The sequence below is a fragment of the Pleurodeles waltl genome, chromosome 4_1, assembly GCF_031143425.1.
Source record: "Pleurodeles waltl isolate 20211129_DDA chromosome 4_1, aPleWal1.hap1.20221129, whole genome shotgun sequence".
In the NCBI taxonomy this organism is placed as follows: Eukaryota; Metazoa; Chordata; class Amphibia; order Caudata; family Salamandridae; genus Pleurodeles; species Pleurodeles waltl.
Window position 1 is genome coordinate 170664230 of NC_090442.1, and position 18505 is coordinate 170682734.

The window sequence follows — 18505 nt, forward strand, 5'->3', positions numbered from 1 at the left end:
TTCATTTGAAGTATCACTTGTAAATATTGAACCTGTGGTTCTTAAAATAAACTAAGAAAATATATTTTCTATATAAAAACCTATTGGCCTGGAATTGTCTTTTGAGTGTGTGTTCCTCATTTATTGCTTGTGTGTGTACAACAAATGCTTAACACTGCCCTCTGATAAGCCTACTGCTCGACCACACTACCACAAAATAGAGCATTAGAATTATCTCTTTTTGCCACTATCTTACCTCTAAGGGGAACCCTTGGACTCTGTGCATGCTATTTCGTACTTTGAAATAGTACATACAGAGCCAACTTCCTACAACGCCTCTAGCAGGCCTTACAGCCCTAAGGCAGGGTGCACTATACCACAGGTGAGGGCATATGTGCATTAGCACTATGCCCGTACAATGTCTAAGCAAAACCTTAGACATTGTAAGTGCACGGTAGCCATAAGAGAATATGGTCTGGGAGTTTGTCAAACAAGAACTCCACAGTTCCATAATGGCTACACTGAAATCTGGGAAGTTTGGTATCAAACTTCTCAGCACCATAAACTCACACTGATGCCAGTGTGCAATTTATTGTAACATGTACCCAGAGGGCATCTTAGAGATGCCCCCTGGATACCAATCCGACTTCCAGTGTGGGGCTGACCAGCCTGCTACAATTAGACAAGTTGCTGGCCACATGGGGAGAGTGCCTTTGTCACTCTGTGGCCAGGAACAAAGCCTGCACTGGGTGCTTCACACCTCCCCCTGCAGGAACTGTAACACCTGGCGGTGAGCCTCAATGGCTCACCCCTTTTGTTACAGCGCCCCAGGGCATTCCAGCTAGTGGTGATGCCCACCCCTCCCGCCACTGCCTCCACTTTTGGCAGCAAGGCTGGAGGAGATAATTAGAAAAACAAGGAGTCACCCATCAGTCAGGTGAGCCCCTAAGGTGCCCTGAGCTGAGGTGACCCCTACCTTTAGAAATCCTCCATCTTAGTTTTGGAGGATTCCCCCAATAGGATTAGGGATGTACCCCCCTCCGCACAGGGAGGAGGCACAAAGAGGGTGTAGCCACCCTCCAGGACAGTAGCCATTGGCTACTGCCCTCCCAGACCTAAACACACCCCTAAATCTGGTATTTAGGGGCACCCCAGAACCCAGGAAATCAGATTCCTGCAACCTGAACTATAAAGAAGGACTGCAGACTTACAAGACTGCAGAGACGACGGACGACGACAACTGCTTTGGCCCTAGCCCTACTAGCCTGTCTCCAGAGCTGAAAACCTGCAACCAGCGACACATCCAATAGGGACCAGTGACCTCTGAAGCCTCAGAGGACTACCCTGACCCCCAGGACGAAGAAACTCCTGTGAGCAGCGGCTCTGCTCAAAAACAGCTACATCTTTGCAACAAAGAAGCAACTTCCAAAGAACTTACTCTACCCGCCTGAAGCGTGAGACTTCACACTCTGCACCCGAAGCCCCCTGCTCGAGATCCAGAGAACCAACACCACAGGAAGGACTCCCCGGTGACTGCGACCCCGTGAGTAGCCTGAGACAACCCCCTTGGGCCCCCACAGCAACACCTGCAGAGAGAATCCAGAGGCTCCCCCTGACTGCCTGTAACAAGGGACCCAACGCCTGGACCAAGCACTGCACCCGCTGCCCCCAGGACCAGAAGGAACCAAACTTCAGTGCAGGAGTGACCCCCAGGCGACCCTCTGCCTAGCCCAGGTGGTGGATGTCCAGAGAAGCCCCCTTGTGCCTGCGTGCACCGCTAGAGTGACCCCCGGGTCCCTCCATTGTTTCCTATCTAAAACCCGACGCCTGCTTTGCAAACTGCACCCGACCGCCCCTGTGCCGCTGAGGGTGTGTTTTGTGTGCCTACTTGTGTCCCCCCCAGTGCTCTACAAAACCCCCCTGGTCTGCCCCCCGAGGACGCGGGTACCTACCTGCTGGCAGACTGGAACCAGAGCACCCCTGTTCTCCATAGGCACTATGGGCCTGATTACAACTTTGGAGGACGGTGTTAATCCGTCCCAAATGTGACGGATATACCACCTACCGTATTACGAGTTCCATAGGATATAATGGACTTGTAATACGGTAGGTGGTATATCCGTCACATTTGGGACGGATTAACACCGTCCTCCAAAGTTGTAATCAGGCCCTATGTGTTTTGGGCACCTATTTGACCTCTGCACCTAACCGGCCCTGAGGTGCTGGTGTGGTAACTTTGGGGTTGCCTTGAAACCCCAACGGTGGGCTGCCTATGCCCAGGAACTGAGACTTGCAAGTGTCTTACTTACCTCACAAACTAACCTTTACTTACCTCCCCCAGGAACTGTTGATTTTTGCAGTGTCGACTTTTAAAATAGCTTATTGCCATTTTAACAAAGACTGTATATGATATTGCTCTAATCCAAAGTTCCTAACTTACCTGTGTGGAGTACCTTGCATTTTATGTATTTACTTCAAATCTTGAACCTGTGGTTCTTAAAATAAAGTAAGAAAATATATATTTCTATATAAAAACCTATTGGCCTGGAGTAAGTCTTTGAGTGTGTGTTCCTCATTTATTGCCTGTCTATGTACAACAATTGCTTAACACTACCCTCTTATAAGCCTACTGCTCGACCATACTACCACAAAATAGAGCATTAGAAGTATCTAATTTTGCCACTATTTTACCTTTAAGGGGAACCCTTGGACTCTATGCACACTATTTCTTACTTTGAAATAGTATATACAGAGCCAACTTCCTACAGCAGACCAAAAGCACATTCTACCAGAGGCAAGTCGGCAACGACTGCCTTAATGAGGAATGTTCCCTTAGCAGATATCCGTAGAGCTGCGACTTGGAGGTCTATTCACACCTCTACTAAGCATTATTGTCTTGACTCCTATGCCAGGGCAGATGCTCAAGTAGGACAGGCTTCTCTCAGGAACCTGTTTGCCTGAAAGGGTATTTCATTGTTGTTCTGTCTACTCCTCCGCGGTTTAGGGGATGGGCTTGCTATTCTATTCAACGCTTATGACTATATGGAAATTCCCTACGAGAGAATGAATAGTTTCTTACCTGTAACTCCAATTCTCTTGTAGGGGTATTTCCATGAAAGTCATAAGCAATCCTTCATCCTCCCCGATGGAGTACACAGATTACTATCTCAGGTTTATCATTACTCTCAGCTAGGACTGCCTACAAAAAGAACTGAGGTAATTGCCTTTCTCTAGGCATTATGGGATACTGGAGGACTGGCTGCTCTTAAAGGCACAGTCTCCTTTTTCTTCATTAATATTGGCAGCCTGTGGGCTACACTGCCCTGCATTCCTTCATCATTGTTTTGCAATAGAAAAAGGTTTGTGAAGGATTTTGTCTGCAAACTTTTTCATCTCATTCAGGCATTTGAATGCATGTGTCTCAAATTTGTCCCTTTTTAAAGCAAACTGGATGAAGGATTTTGGACACTGTAGCCTTTTCAACTGGGCTGCATATGGACATTCTTAAGTGACTTAGCAGGCCTTCCTGAAATAAAGCGAACAAACACTTAAGAAGTTGTATTGGAAAAAGAGCTCCGGGGTCCCCGCAGGCGGATGGAACTATTCAACTCTTATGAATATCATGGAAATACCCCTACGAGAGAACTGGAGTTACAGATAAGAAACTATTCCTTCATCATCAGGCCATGCTCCTTGTCAGGCCGGCACTTCAATGCCTGATGGGCCCTACTAGAGGGCTGTTTGACGGAGATCTTTTTAAGAAAGAATGCTGGTAGTGAGTGGATGTGAGTGGGGCTGGGAAAACTGCTAACATTGGCTAAAGGTACCCAAGAAAACTATCTTTAATATAACCTGGCACCATTGCCAAGGTTAAAAATGAAAAAAGGGGGAAGTACAGATAATAATGATCTGTTTCCCTACCAACAACTAAATGTATGTCTATCACTCTAATTAGAGATTTAGATATCGGGGTATTTTCTACACAACAGAACAGTTAGTCAGGGACAACATTTTTCTTGCCTAATACAGGACCTGTTTTTGGTGCCTAACCCTCACTATGAGAGTAAAAAAACTCTACTCCTATTGCCTATGTAAAAAATAACTAGAATCTTACATTGGAATCTTTAACTTCTGAATGAGGAGACCTAATCAATCAACATAAAAAAAATAAGTTAAAAACAACACTCAATGGGCACATAGTAGTGACCACATTTTCCACCCTCAAAAAACATGTGTTTCAGGTGTATGACAGGCCTGCATGACCTGGGGTAAGGTGACCATGTGCTCATGCTGAAGCAGAAGAGGAGCATTCCCCCACAAGTTCTTCTTACCCTCCTAGGTCAAGTACATGGGCAGCTTAGGGATCGCATGGATGCTGCCACTCTTCTATCAAGACAATCTGATAACCATGGTTGTGAAATACATGAGAAATAATTATTTAGGTGTCCTCTGATTGGTATTCCTAAGTTGTACTGAATTTATAACATCTAAAAATGTATACATTACATGAAATCCTAAAGTGTAAATACATAACAGAGTACTGAATCTTATTGTTGGTTGCTGCCTTGGGCAGCGCTACATTCCCATCATCCAGAAATTGACCTGAAATTAAAAAATAAATATATATAGTACTTACTTAACTGAAGAGCGCCATGGTCAGTATGACCTACCCCAAGCTACCCGGAATAATTTGGAGCTGGGAAGTGCCTGCATTTATTCCCCATGTGGGCGGGGACTAGAAAATCAATGGACATAAAAAAAGTACAAAAAAGAAAGGTGAACTAAATGCGGCAGTCATCTTAGAACATGTTCCCATCAGGGAGGTAAACTGAAAAAGGACTCAGAATAGATAGATTTTCCAGAGGAAAGTGGCAGCCATCTTAGAATATATCTTCCCTCAGCCTATTGGTAAAATCTGCATATAGGATAAGTGAATGCATCTACAACTCTTGTGATATAATTGTTGTAAATCATGCCTTAACACACACAAGGCAAATCTCTCCAATAATTTTGACATAAATGGGAGCAGAGATATAGGCTGGCTGTTAGAAAGAATAGAAACATCAATGCCAGGTTCCTCTGCCAGGGATAGTATTAGTGCTTGTTTCCAAGAATCAGGATAAACTGCCTCAGATAGTGACAAATTGAATATATGAGTAAATGGGGACACAGTATAGAAGCTACTCAGAAGTAAATGAAATGTTTACATGGGTCCAAGGGAAAACTGGATTTAACCTCTCTCATCAGTTTCTCGACTTGCGATGCTAAGATTAAATCAAAAGCTCATAGGTGGGTGGCTGCATCAGGATGGGAGCCGATTTATTCTCATGAAAGCTCATCTAATGAGGGTTGTATTTTAAAAGTAGAATAGATTTTATGTTTTCATTGATAAAATTGCCAATTTCTTCACAGTGAGCTGCAGAAGGAGTGAGCCACTGACAGAGGCAGGTTGGGTGTGCAAGGTGTAGGAAAGTGCCATTGTTGGTATGGTTACCCCTCCACTTTTTGCCTAGGGTTGATGCGAACTTTGATTGAAAGTGGGCTGGGATCCTGCTAACCAGGCACCAACCCTAGTGTTCTTTCCCTAAAACTGTTCCTTTGAATCCACAATTGGCACAACCCTGGCACACAGTTAAATCCCTTGTAAAAGGTACCCACTGTACCAAGGGCCCTGTGGCCAGGGAAGGTCTCTAAGGGATGTAGCATGTATTATTCCACCCTAGGGACCCCTCACCAAACACATACACACTGCCTTGCAGCTTGTGTGTACTGATGAGAAGAAAACGACAAAGTTGATATGCCCACAAATCACTGCCTGTGGCATAGGTAAGTCACCCCTCTAGCAAGCCTTACAGCCCGAAGGCAGAGTGCACTATACCACAGGTGAGGGCATAGCTGCATGAGCAATATGCCCCTACAGTGTCTAAGTCCATTCTTAGACATTGTAAGTGCACTGCAGCTATATTGAGTATATGGTCTGGGGGTTTGTCATTACGAACTCCACAGCTCCATAACGGCTTCCCTGGTATCAAACGTCTCTGCACAATAAACTCACACTGATGCCAGTGTGGGATTTATTGACAAAAGTACACAGAGGGCATCTTAGAGATGCCCCCTGTATGTCAGCTGAACTGCTAGTGTAGGACTGACTGGTCTATGCCAACCTGCCACTTTCAGACGAGTCTCACATGGGTTGAGTGCCTTTGTGCACTCGTTGGTCAGAAACAAAGCCTGTCCTGGGTGGAGGTGCTTCACACCTTCCCCCTACAGGAACTGCAACACCTGGCGGGGAGCACCAAAGGCTCAAGCCTCGGGTTACAATGCCCCAGGGCCCTCCAGCTAGTGGAGATGCCCGCACCCCGGACAAAGCCCCACTTTTGGCGACAAGTCTGGCAGGAAAATTAGGGAAAACACTGAGGAGTGACCACCCCAGCCAGGGCCACCCCAAAAGTGTCCAAAGCTTAGGTGACCCCCTCCCTGCAGAATCCTCCATCTTGGTTTGGAGGACAGTGATCAATAGGATTAGGTTTGTGCCCCCCTCCCCAAAGGGAGTGGGCACAAGGAGAGTGAAGCCACCCTCAGGGACAGTAGCCATTGGCTACTGCCCTCTGACACCTAAAACGCCCCTAAATCTGTAAGGGCCTCCCTGAACCCAGCTCACCAGATTCCTGGTGACCTACAAGAAGAAGAAGGACTGCTAAGCTGAAACCCCCAGCAGAGAAGAAGGAAGACGACAACTTATTTGGCCCCAGTCCTACGGGCCTGTCTCCTGCTTTAAAGAACCTGCAAAAGACCAGTGACGCGTCCAGTGGGATCAGTGACCTCTGCCACCTCCAGGGGACTGCCCTAGACCCAAAAGGACCAAGAACTACCAAAGACAGCAGCTCTGTGTAAGAAAATCAAATCTACAACCAATGACTCCCACCTCACTTTGGATGCGTGAGTCTTGACCCCTGTGCACCCAACACCCATGGCCCTTGTGCAGGTGGTCCACCCAGAAAGAGAGGGTCCCCAGGTGATTGTGAACAACTGCCCACCCTGAGTTGACCTCTCCACTCCTCCACAACGACGCCTGCAGTGGGGATCCTGAGGACCCCCCTTACCGCAAAGCTCAAGCTGAAGATATCCGACGCCTAAAGACACACTGCACCCACAGCCCCCAGGATTTGGAGAAATCGACCCCCAGTGCCTCTACATTCAGCTGACGGCCCTCCTCCCTGTCCAACCGGTGGTGTGCCTGAGACAGCCCCCTGGACCTCGCCTGCAGCCTTTGGGTGACCCCCGGGGACCAGCATTGAAAACCCGAAGTCCTGTTTGCACTCTGCACCCGGCCACCCCTGTGCTGCTGAGGGTGTGAGTTTGATGCCTACTTGTGGCCCCTTCAGTGCTTTTCTAATCCCTCCCGGTCTGCCCTCCGAGCCGCAAGTACTTACCTGCAGGCAGGCCTGATTCCGAGTACCCCCCTGTCTCCATAGGAGCCCATGTTAAATTTGATCATCTTTGACCTCTGCACCCGGGCCGGCCCCGTGTTGCTGGTAGTAGGTGTTTGGGGTTAACTTGAACCCCAACCGGTGGACTGCCAAAAACCCAGAGACTGAAACTGTAAGTGTTGTACTTACATGTAAAACGATCTTCCCCCAGGAACTGTTTCTGAAAATTGTACTGTGTCTACATTTTAAAACAGATTATTGCCAATAATTCAAAAACTATACGACTTACCTATTTCAAAAAAGGTACTGTTGATACCTGTGTGAAATGCAAAAATTTTAAGGTACTTACCTGCAACTTGGATCTTGTGGTTCTAAAAATAAATTAGGAAAATATATTTTTGCTATATAAAAAACAATTGGTCTGGAGTTAAGTCATTGAGTATGTGCTTCTTTTATTGTCTGTGTGTGTACAACAAATTATTTGCACTACCCTCTGATAAGCCTAACTGCTCGATCACATTACCACAAAGGAGAGCATTAGTATTATCTACTTTATCCTCTGTTAAGCTTCTAGGGAACCCCTGGACTCTGTGCACACTATGGGGGTCCTTATGAACATGGCGGTGTAGGAGGCTGGACTGGCTTGTAGTGAGTACCAAGGGGTACTTGCACCTTGCACCAGGCCCAGTTATCCCTTATTAGTGTATAGGGTGTCTAGCAGCTTAGGCTGATAGATAATGGTAGCTTAGCAGAGCAGCTTAGGCTGAACTAGGAGACGTGTGAAGCTACTACAGTACCACCTAGTGTCATATGCACAATATCATAAGAAAACACAATACACAGTTATACTAAAAATAAAGGTACTTTATTTTTATGACAATATGCCAAAGTATCTTAGAGTGTACCCTCAGTGAGAGGATAGGAAATATACACAAGATATATATACACAATAGCAAAAATATGCAGTATAGTCTTAGAAAACAGTGCAAACAATGTATAGTTACAATAGGATGCAATGGGGAAACATAGGGATAGGGGCAACACAAACCATATACTCCAAAAGTGGAATGCGAACCACGAATGGACCCCAAACCTATGTGACCTTGTAGAGGGTCGCTGGGACTATTAGAAAATAGTGAGAGTTAGAAAAATAACCCTCCCCTAGACCCTAAAAAGTGAGTGCAAAGTGCACTAAAGTTCCCCTGAGGACAAAGTAGTCGTGTTAGAGGAATAATGCAGGAAAGACACAAACCAGCAATGCAACAACTGTGGATTTCCAATCTAGGGTACCTGTGGAACAAGGGGACCAAGTCCAAAAGTCACAAGCAAGTCGGAGATGGGCAGATGCCCAGGAAATGCCAGCTGTGGGTGCAAAGAAGCTTCGACTGGACAGAAGAAGCTGAGGTTTCTGCAAGAACGAAAAGGGCTAGAGACTTCCCCTTTAGTGGACGGATCCCTCTCGCCGTGGAGAGTCGTGCAGAAGTGTTTTCCCGCCGAAAGAACGCCAACAAGCCTTGCTAGCGGCAAATCGTGCGTTTGGCGTTTTTGGACGCTGCTGGAGCCCAGAAGGGACCAGGAGGTCGCAAATTGGACCTGAAGAGAGAGGGGACGTCGAGCAAGACAAAGAGCCCTCACTGAAGCAGGTAGCACCCGGAGAAGTGCCAGAAACAGGCACTACGAGGATGCGTGAAACAGTGCTCGTCGAAGTTGCACAAAGGAGTCCCACGTCGCCGGAGACCAACTTAGAAAGTCGTGCAATGCAGGTTAGAGTGCTGTGGACCCAGGCTTGGCTGTGCACAAAGGATTTCCGCCGGAAGTGCACAGGGGCCGGAGTAGCTGCAAAGTCGCGGTTCCCAGCAATGCAGCCCAGCGAGGTGAGACAAGGACTTACCTCCACCAAACTTGGGCTGAAGAGTCACTGGACTGTGGGGGTCACTTGGACAGAGTCGCTGGATTCGAGGGACCTCGCTCGTCGTGCTGAGAGGAGACCCAAGGGACCGGTAATGCAGCTTTTTGGTGCCTGCGGTTGCAGGGGGAAGATTCCGTCGACCCACGGGAGATTTCTTCGGAGCTTCTGGTGCAGAGAGGAGGCAGACTACCCCCACAGCATGCACAAGCAGGAAAACAGTCGAGAAGGCGGCAGGATCAGCGTTACAGAGTTGCAGTATTCGTCTTTGCTACTATGTTGCAGGTTTGCAGGCTTCCAGCGCGGTCAGCAGTCGTTTCCTTATCAGAAGGTGAAGAGAGAGATGCAGAGGAACTCGGATGAGCTCTTGCATTCGTTATCTAAAGTTTCCCCAGAGACAGAGACCCTAAATAGCCAGAAAAGAGGGTTTGGCTACCTAGGAGAGAGGATAGGCTACTAACACCTGAAGGAGCCTATCAGCAGGAGTCTCTGACGTCACCTGGTGGCACTGGCCACTCAGAGCAGTCCAGTGTGCCAGCAGCACCTCTGTTTCCAAGATGGCAGAGGTCTGGAGCACACTGGAGGAGCTCTGGACACCTCCCAGGGGAGGTGCAGGTCAGGGGAGTGGTCACTCCCCTTTCCTTTGTCCAGTTTCGCGCCAGAGCAGGGGCTAAGGGGTCCCTGAACCGGTGTAGACTGGCTTATGCAGAATTGGGCACCTCTGTGCCCAACAAAGCATTTCCAGAGGCTGGGGGAGGCTACTCCTCCCCTGCCTTCACACCATTTTCCAAAGGGAGAGGGTGTCACACCCTCTCTCAGAGGAAGTTCTTTGTTCTGCCATCCTGGGCCAGGCCTGGCTGGACCCCAGGAGGGCAGCTGCCTGTCTGAGGGGTTGGCAGCAGCAGCAGCTGCAGTGAAACCCCAGGAAGGGCAGTTTGGCAGTACCAGGGTCTGTGCTACAGACCACTGGGATCATGGGATTGTGCCAACTATGCCAGGATGGCATAGAGGGGGCAATTCCATGATCATAGACATGTTACATGGCCATATTCGGAGTTTCCATTGTGAAGCTACATATAGGTAGTGACCTATATGTAGTGCACGCGTGTAATGGTGTCCCCGCACTCACAAAGTTCAGGGAATTGGCTCTGAACAATGTGAGGGCACCTTGGCTAGTGCCAGGGTGCCCTCACACTAAGTAACTTTGCACCTAACCTTTACCAGGTAAAGGTTAGACATATAGGTGACTTATAAGTTACTTAAGTGCAGTGTAAAATGGCTGTGAAATAACGTGGACGTTATTTCACTCAGGCTGCAGTGGCAGGCCTGTGTAAGAATTGTCAGAGCTCCCTATGGGTGGCAAAAGAAATGCTGCAGCCCATAGGGATCTCCTGGAACCCCAATACCCTGGGTACCTCAGTACCATATACTAGGGAATTATAAGGGTGTTCCAGTAAGCCAATGTAAATTGGTAAAATTGGTCACTAGCATGTTAGTGACAATTTGAAAGTAATGAGAGAGCATAACCACTGAGGTTCTGGTTAGCAGAGCCTCAGTGAGACAGTTAGGCACCACACAGGGAACATATACATGCACACCTATGAGCACTGGGGTCCTGACCAGCAGGATCCCAGTGACACATAACAAACATACTGAAAACATAGTGTTTTCACTATGAGCACTGAGGCCTGGCTATCAGGATCCCAGTGAGACAGTGAAAACAGTGACAAACACCCTGACATACACTCACAAACAGGCCAAAAGTGGGGGTAGCAAGGCTAGAAAGAGGCTACCTTCTCACACAACCCCCCCCCCAAACGAAGGACTATAAGGCTAACCTTGGCCAGTTGAGACTTTATTGTCTAAGTGGTGATAAGTAGAGAGTAGCTCTGCAATAGACTGGTTACTCCCTTTATCATCCACTATATGGTTACTTCCCTGTGGGGATGTAAACCACCCTGTTTGAAGTTTTTTAGCTAAGCAACAATGTGAAGATGTATTTTCAGAGTTTCTATCAGTAAGTTTTAGTTTAGAGCAGTGGGAATTGTCCACTGAACCTATTTGTAGTGATGGAAATGCCAGACAGGGATGCTGTCTCAGAAAAGCCATAGCTGGGCAAAAACTTTGTCCATCTGGCTGGAAGAGAGAACAGGGATGCTGTTTCTCTTGAGTTGGAGCAGGGCAGGGATGCTGTCCTATGAGCTCCACACTAGGGCAGGGATGCTGTCCTAAGTGTTGTGAGGTAGTGCAGGGTTTCTGCACTAAAGTTTCTCTGGGAGGGTTGGAGGTATGCTCCATGTTAACTAAAATGGTGCTGTTTTTCTCACCAATGTTAGTTATCCCACAGAGAGGTACTTCCACCTCAGGGAGTCCAGCTTTGCCAGCTGATGATTCCCTTGGAACAGGTGCCACCCCAGGAGAGGTTTCTCCCACCACAGGAATAGTATCCTGAATGGTAGGGTGGTTAGGGGATACTGTGATACCCTTTTTACCTGTTGATGGAGAGGGATCCTGAGTTTTCAGGCCTTCTCTCCTTTGCTTTTTCATTTCACTTCACTTGAAATGAGAGGGAACAATTCCTCAGGGATGCCCAGCATGGCTGCATGGGCATAAAACTCTACATCAGCCCAACCTGAGGCCTCTAGGTCATTACCTAAGAGACAGTCTACAGGTAAGCTAGGTGATACCACCACCTGCTTAGGGCCAGTAACTCCACCCCAACTAAACTGAATTATAGCTAAGGGAAGAAACTTAGTGGAGTTATGGACATCAATAATCTTATATTGTTGTCCAATGATGTGTTGTTCAGGAGGCACTAGGTTTTCAGTCACCAAAGTGAAACTGGCACCTGTGTCCCTGTAGGCCAAGGCCTCAACACCATTTATTGAAACTGTCTGCTTGTACTTATCCATTGTAAGGGGACAAGCAGCCAGTGTGGCAAGGCCAATGCCACTAGGTGTGACAGAAACTGTCTTGGGACTGACTACCCCAGTTTCTATTATGGACCCAAAAGTGAACCCAACTACACCCTTTGCTTGACTGTTGCCAGCAGTCCCACCACTAGTACCACTACTGCTAGGGGCACTGGAGCTTGATGTATTAGTGGTGGTAGGCTCAGGGGGTTTACCTGGACAGGACTTATCCCCTGGCCTATGGCCTCTGTTTTTACACACAAAGCACCAAGGCTTTTTAATGTGTGCAGGTTGGGAAGAAGAGGAAGAATTTGTTTTATCCCCACCCTCTGAAGAGTGTTTAAGATTTGAAGTGGGATCTTTGGTTTTACCCTTATCCCCATGCTTATCTTGAGATTTTTCACCATCTTTCTTCTTATTGCCATCTTTGTCACCCCCTGTATGAACTTTTCTGTTCACCCTTGTTCTGACCCATTTGTCTGCCTTCTTTCCCAATTCTTGGGGAGAGGTCAGATCAGAGTCTACCAGGTACTGGTGCAACAAATCAGACACACAATTATTAAGTATATGCTCTCTCAGGATTGTGTTATACAGGCTTTCATAATCAGTAACTTTACTGCCATGTAACCACCCCTCCAAGGCCTTCACTGAATGGTCAATAAAATCAACCCAGTCTTGTGAAGACTCCTTTTTGGTCTCTCTGAACTTTATCCTGTACTGTTCAGTGGTTAAGCCATAACCATCCAGGAGTGCATTCTTAAGAACTGTAAAATTATTGGCATCATTTTCTTTCACAGTAAAGAACCTATCCCTACCTTTTCCACTAAATGATAGCCATAGGATAGCAGCCCACTGCCTTTGAGGGACATCCTGTACAACACAGGCCCTCTCAAGTGCAGCAAACCACTTGTTAATGTCATCCCCCTCCTTATAAGGGGGAACTATCTTGTGCAGATTCCTGGAATCATGCTCTTTTGCAGGATGACTATGGGGAATACTGCTGCTGCCACCATGGGTATCTAAACCCAACTTCTGTCTTTCCTTCTCTAACTCAAAAGACTGTCTATCCAAATCCAGCTGTTGCTTTTTAAGCTTCAGTCTGGTTTGTTCCACCCTCAACTTATTGAGTTCCCTCTCTAACATTCTGTCATCAGGGTTGGTGGGAGGGACATTTCTAGAAACAGAGCTATGATGGGAATGAACAGAAGGAGACCTGTCCCTTACAGAAGCCACCCTAACAGCTTGGTTTACAGAAACATTACTACCAGTATGGTGAGAATAAATGCTTTTGCTATGATGTGAGACAACACTATTTATATGGTGTGGCTCATCATCATTACCATCTATGCTAGATTGTCTAGTAATGAGCAGGCTAGGAAGTTTCTTTCCTGAATCTTTTCCTGGGGGAGTCCCTGAATCAGATTGAGAACTATTAGGTACTTTTTCAACAGATGAGGCACCTATGGCCTTATCTTGTTCTCTAAGCATGTTAAGTAACAGTTCCAAGGAAGGATTTTTCACTACACTCAAACCTCTCTCTATACAGAGACTCCTTGCTCTTTTCCAGCTAAGGTTGTCATATGCAAGTTTGGACAGATCAACACTTTGGCCTGTGCCAGACATTTTTTAGAGAGAGTTAAAGTGATAGAAAAAGAGAAAAAAGTTTTCAGAACTTTTTGGAAAGACAGAAAAAAACTTTTTAAACTTTTAAGAACTTTTTGAAAGTTTAGGAGTACTTTTCAGCACTTAGAAAAGAGTGAAAAGAGGAAATGCAAAACTTTTTGGCTCTGTGTATATACACTGACCTTGTTTTGTATATTTTTCTCTTATGAAAAGTACAATGACAAGAGTGGTAAGTAGTCTCAAGCACTTATCCCACCACTGCACAACCAATGTAGGAGGCTGGACTGGCTTGTAGTGAGTACCAAGGGGTACTTGCACCTTGCACCAGGCCCAGTTATCCCTTATTAGTGTATAGGGTGTCTAGCAGCTTAGGCTGATAGATAATGGTAGCTTAGCAGAGCAGCTTAGGCTGAACTAGGAGACGTGTGAAGCTACTACAGTACCACCTAGTGTCATATGCACAATATCATAAGAAAACACAATACACAGTTATACTAAAAATAAAGGTACTTTATTTTTATGACAATATGCCAAAGTATCTTAGAGTGTACCCTCAGTGAGAGGATAGGAAATATACACAAGATATATATACACAATAGCAAAAATATGCAGTATAGTCTTAGAAAACAGTGCAAACAATGTATAGTTACAATAGGATGCAATGGGGAAACATAGGGATAGGGGCAACACAAACCATATACTCCAAAAGTGGAATGCGAACCACGAATGGACCCCAAACCTATGTGACCTTGTAGAGGGTCGCTGGGACTATTAGAAAATAGTGAGAGTTAGAAAAATAACCCTCCCCTAGACCCTGAAAAGTGAGTGCAAAGTGCACTAAAGTTCCCCTAAGGACAAAGTAGTCGTGTTAGAGGAATAATGCAGGAAAGACACAAACCAGCAATGCCACAACTGTGGATTTCCAATCTAGGGTACCTGTGGAACAAGGGGACCAAGTCCAAAAGTCACAAGCAAGTCGGAGATGGGCAGATGCCCAGGAAATGCCAGCTGCGGGTGCAAAGAAGCTTCGACTGGACAGAAGAAGCTGAGGTTTCTGCAGGAACGAAAAGGGCTAGAGACTTCCCCTTTGGTGGACGGATCCCTCTTGCCGTGGAAAGTCGTGCAGAAGTGTTTTCCCGCCGAAAGAACGCCAACAAGCCTTGCTAGCTGCAAATCGTGCGTTTGGTGTTTTTGGATGCTGCTGGGGCCCAGGAGGGACCAGGAGGTCGCAAATTGGACCTGAAGAGAGAGGGGACGTCGAGCAAGACAAAGAGCCCTCACTAAAGCAGGTAGCACCTGGAAAAGTGCCAGAAACTGGCACTACGATGATGCGTGAAACAGTGCTCGCCAAAGTTGCACAAAGGAGTCCCACGTCGCCGGAGACCAACTTAGAAAGTCGTGCAATGCAGGTTAGAGTGCCGTGGACCCAGGCTTGGCTGTGCACAAAGGATTTCCGCCGGAAGTGCACAGGGGCCGGAGTAGCTGCAAAGTCGCGGTTCCCAGCAATGCAGCCCAGCGAGGTGAGGCAAGGACTTACCTCCACCAAACTTGGGCTGAAGAGTCACTGGACTGTGGGGGTCACTTGGACAGAGTCGCTGGATTCGAGGGACCTCGCTCGTCGTGCTGAGAGGAGACCCAAGGGACCGGTAATGCAGCTTTTTGGTGCCTGCGGTTGCAGGGGGAAGATTCCGTCGACCCACGGGAGATTTCTTCGGAGCTTCTGGTGCAGAGAGGAGGCAGACTACCCCCACAGCATGCACAAGCAGGAAAACAGTCGAGAAGGCGGCAGGATCAGCGTTACAGAGTTGCAGTAGTCGTCTTTGCTACTATGTTGCAGGTTTGCAGGCTTCCAGCGCGGTCAGCAGTCGTTTCCTTATCAGAAGGTGAAGAGAGAGATGCAGAGGAACTCGGATGAGCTCTTGCATTCGTTATCTAAAGTTTCCCCAGAGACAGAGACCCTAAATAGCCAGAAAAGAGGGTTTGGCTACCTAGGAGAGAGGATAGGCTACTAACACCTGAAGGAGCCTATCAGCAGGAGTCTCTGACGTCACCTGGTGGCACTGGCCACTCAGAGCAGTCCAGTGTGCCAGCAGCACCTCTGTTTCCAAGATGGCAGAGGTCTGGAGCACACTGGAGGAGCTCTGGACACCTCCCAGGGGAGGTGCAGGTCAGGGGAGTGGTCACTCCCCTTTCCTTTGTCCAGTTTCGCGCCAGAGCAGGGGCTAAGGGGTCCCTGAACCGGTGTAGACTGGCTTATGCAGAATTGGGCACCTCTGTGCCCAACAAAGCATTTCCAGAGGCTGGGGGAGGCTACTCCTCCCCTGCCTTCACACCATTTTCCAAAGGGAGAGGGTGTCACACCCTCTCTCAGAGGAAGTTCTTTGTTCTGCCATCCTGGGCCAGGCCTGGCTGGACCCCAGGAGGGCAGCTGCCTGTCTGAGGGGTTGGCAGCAGCAGCAGCTGCAGTGAAACCCCAGGAAGGGCAGTTTGGCAGTACCAGGGTCTGTGCTACAGACCACTGGGATCATGGGATTGTGCCAACTATGCCAGGATGGCATAGAGGGGGCAATTCCATGATCATAGACATGTTACATGGCCATATTCGGAGTTTCCATTGTGAAGCTACATATAGGTAGTGACCTATATGTAGTGCACGCGTGTAATGGTGTCCCCGCACTCACAAAGTTCAGGGAATTGGCTCTGAACAATGTGGGGGCATCTTGGCTAGTGCCAGGGTGCCCTCACACTAAGTAACTTTGCACCTAACCTTTACCAGGTAAAGGTTAGACATATAGGTGACTTATAAGTTACTTAAGTGCAGTGTAAAATGGCTGTGAAATAACATGGACGTTATTTCACTCAGGCTGCAGTGGCAGGCCTGTGTAAGAATTGTCAGAGCTCCCTATGGGTGGCAAAAGAAATGCTGCAGCCCATAGGGATCTCCTGGAACCCCAATACCCTGGGTACCTCAGTACCATATACTAGGGAATTATAAGGGTGTTCCAGTAAGCCAATGTAAATTGGTAAAATTGGTCACTAGCCTGTTAGTGACAATTTGAAAGTAATGAGAGAGCATAACCACTGAGGTTCTGGTTAGCAGAGCCTCAGTGAGACAGTTAGGCACCACACAGGGAACATATACATGCACACCTATGAGCACTGGGGCCCTGTGTGACAGGGTCCCAGTGACACATACATATAGGCCACAAACCTATGAGCACTGGGGTCCTGACCAGCAGGATCCCAGTGACACATAACAAACATACTGAAAACATAGTGTTTTCACTATGAGCACTGAGGCCTGGCTATCAGGATCCCAGTGAGACAGTGAAAACAGTGACAAACACCCTGACATACACTTACAAACAGGCCAAAAGTGGGGGTAGCAAGGATAGAAAGAGGCTACCTTCTCACAGGCGGTAAACACCGTTCCCCGCCGTGGTGATGATGAACAGAAACCCGCCATTGGAGGTGAACAGAAACACGCCGTATAAAGATGCAAAAATCAGAATTAGTCAAAAATTTCCCAGCCACCAGTCACCGCCAGGACCTTGTCGGCGAAAATGCAGGACTCCCACCCCGCCATCGTCGAGCACACAAACTCCCCGCCCTCCAAATAAAGATTGAAAAGATCACTGCGGCGGTCAGTGGAAGTCGAACAACCATTGGCAGTACGGACCGCCATGGCCAGCAATGGAACCCAACAGTAAGAATTGCACACATTGACAAGTTTGAAACCCACACACCTTACGCACATCCACAACACTATAAAACACTCACAGACACACCCCACAATCCTTTGCATCGCCAAAAGGACAATTGAGATTGAGAACTCCACAAGCAGACACTGAACGCCACAACAACCGAATCACACACCTAACCACACAATAGCACCTTCACCTAGATCCACACAACACACCACGCACAACACACACCATGGCACCCCCAAGCACCACGCTTCACAGAAAGGGAGCTAAGGACCCTGGTGGATGAGGTACTGAAGGTCGAGCCACAATTATTCGGGGCACATGTCCAGCACACACCCATCTGCAGGAAGATGGAGTTATGGCAGACCATTGTCCACAAGGTCAATGCAGTGGGACACCATCCACGCACGAGGGACGACATCCGCAAGAGATGGAACGACCTGCGCGGGAAGGTGAGGTCCGTGGCATCCCGGCACAACACTGCCGTCCAGAAGACTGAGGGAGGACCTCCACCAACACCACCGGACTAAACTGACTGGGAGGAAAAGGTACTTGCCATCCTGCACCCTGAGGGCCTCACTGGACTCACTGGAGGAATGGACTTGGGTAAGTCGTCTACAATTACCCCATATCCATCACACCTGTAATGCATGCACCACCCCACCCCTCCAACATCCACCAGGACCACTACCCCACCCAGGCCACATTCACAACATCCAGTCACCCTGCATACCTACAATTCCACCAACAGGCCCACATACCTCCCCCTGTGCACAGCCACCTACCCCAGCAAGTAATCACAAAGGCACAACACCACCCACAATGCACCTCCACATCCTAAGCAAAATGCAATGGCAACCTCACAAAGGCACCCGGCATGGCCCAAAAGTGTAAAACCTGCACAAAACAGCCCAGCCCTGTGCACCTCATCCGTTTATGCAATTGTAA